The following is a 2,500-nucleotide window of genomic DNA, read 5'->3' on the forward strand; positions in this document are numbered from 1 at the left end:
TTTTTTTTTTTTTGCAAAACTCTATGAATTGGCCATACAACAACGTTTGTGTTTCGGCCTTGTTAGAAAGCTGTTAGGACGGTGTTTTCTAACTGGCGGTCTATGGTATCTCTTATAATTGCTTCGACTCTTTTCCTGAGATGGAGGTCAGACATATAGGTCTGTACTTGTGTGGCTTCTGGACAAATCAAACTTAGTTTTGATTTTCTTTTCTATCGCGATAATTGTATTTCCTAGTTTCTCAGACTTCCTAATTGGTGAAATCTATGTGGGCTCTTTATTTTATTTTATATGTTTTTTAGAATAAAAAAATGCAGAATCTGGAAATCACACTGGGGGAGGTCAATGAGTGGGAGACTTACACAGATAGAAATGAGTGGAGGACACTCAGTATGGACAGTCTTAGGCCTAACCAAACGATGGTGAACAGCCGTGGTAATTTCTTTTTAACTTTATCTAAGACTTTCTTAAAAGAAAGTAAAACAAGCCAGGCCCTATATCTTCTCTCACCAATCACGATCCCATCTGAATGACGCTTATCGGCTGACACAGGTCTGTGACGATTGTACGGTGAATGTGATTAGCCAGGAAAAATAAGTAGGCGTGACCTCTTTCGCCTGAGATCAGTGGCGTGCAGAGGGTCGGAGGGGTGCGGGGGGTTGGGGGGTTGGGGGGTTGGGTAGAGGCCTCGGGTATCCAAATTGGGGGGGTGGGAGGGGTCTAATCAAAGCGGAAAATAAAATGGGGATATTGAAGTTTAAGCAGTGATAAATAAAATAAATAAAATAAAGTTTAATAAAAATAAAGTTTAATAAATAAAGTTTAATAAAATAAAGTTTAATAAAAATAAATAAAATGAAGTTTAAGCAGTGATAGATAAAATAAAATAAAATCGAATAAAATGTTTATGTCTCATTTTTGTTTACATATTCAAGATATCTTGCTTCTTCGTAATATTTATGTCCTATATGGCCTTACACTTGAATCTTTGGAGCAAATAATCAATGAGTTGTCCTCGTGGATCATTGCTTAAAATCCCAATGAATATGTTATTGAGGTCAGACTGTCCAGATCACGGCCAGGGTTGTGGACTGTAAGACGAAAGTCGTATCCGTGTACAATTCTGTCGTGTAAATCACAAAAGTGTATAGAAATTAACATATTTTGATAAAATATTTCTTCTGCATGTAGTTAGGAGTCCCTCTTGCTCTATTTCTCGAATTCACCTCTCACAGACAGGCAGACAGAGAGCTAGACAGAACGCCAGATACAGACATCCAGGGTAGACAGAAATAGACAGTGCAGACAAAAAGAAAAACGTACATACAGCCAAACAAAAAAGAAATATACAGAGAGATAGACAGACTGACGAACGAACAAATGGACAGAACTAACAGACAGACAAACAGCCAAGGGAAAGCCCTTAGATAGTAAACAGAACCTCTGTAGATGACGTCACTGGTGGTCTTTCCACAACCGAATAAAATTGCCTGGCACAAGAGAGAAAACATAAACAGATAAGACACAATATCGAAAGGAGTAACAAGTTTTAAATCTAAATTCAAATATGCTGTGACGGTTAATTCAGTTATATCGCTTTGTGGTGGTTGAAATCCGTTACACTGCTGTCGTGACGGTTAACATCAGTTGCACTACTATAGTAACAGTTAGAACCCGTTACCCATTTGGCATGATGGTTAAAAATCGTTATAAAACCGTTACGACGGTTAAAACCATTATACAACTGTTATGACGGCTAAACCCCGTTATAAATATGTTACAATGGTTAAAACCAGTCAGCTGCCGCGACGGTTAAAAACCGTTAAACGGTCACCGTTATCAGCGTAACGGCCGGCCGACCGACGGGCCTTTAAATATATGAAACCTATTAGGAACTTGCTGAGTCCAGCGCCTTCTTTCCAACCCGATAACGTCTCCATTCTAGAAGGACGTCATCTTCTATAATCCACAGACAGGCAGAAAGACAGACATACAGACAGGTAGACAGATAGACAGATAGATAAATAGACAGACAGGGCTGAAAGACAGACATATAGATAGGACTGAAAGACAGACAGGGCTAACAGATAGACAAACAGACAGGTAGACAGACAGACAGGGCTGAAAGAGAGACAAACAAGGCTGAAAGATAGACACAGACAGACAGACAAAGTAACAGACAGATAGACAGACAAATAGACATATAGACAGACAGACAAGGATCAAAGACAGACAGACAGACAGACAGACAGACAGACAGACAGACAGACAGACAGACAGACAGACAGACAGACAGACAGACAGACAGAAAAACAGACAGACAGACAAGACTGAAAGACAGACAAGGTTGACAGAAAGATAAACATACAGACAAATAGGGCTGAAAGACAGACAGGCAGATAGACAGGGCTGAAAGAAAAACAGACAGACATACTAACAGAAAGACAGACAGACAGACAGACAGACAGACAGACAGACAGACAGACAGATAGACAGACAG

This window comes from Oratosquilla oratoria, chromosome 37 (assembly GCF_046742065.1).
Source record: "Oratosquilla oratoria isolate Oo_2021 chromosome 37, ASM4674206v1, whole genome shotgun sequence".
In the NCBI taxonomy this organism is placed as follows: Eukaryota; Metazoa; Arthropoda; class Malacostraca; order Stomatopoda; family Squillidae; genus Oratosquilla; species Oratosquilla oratoria.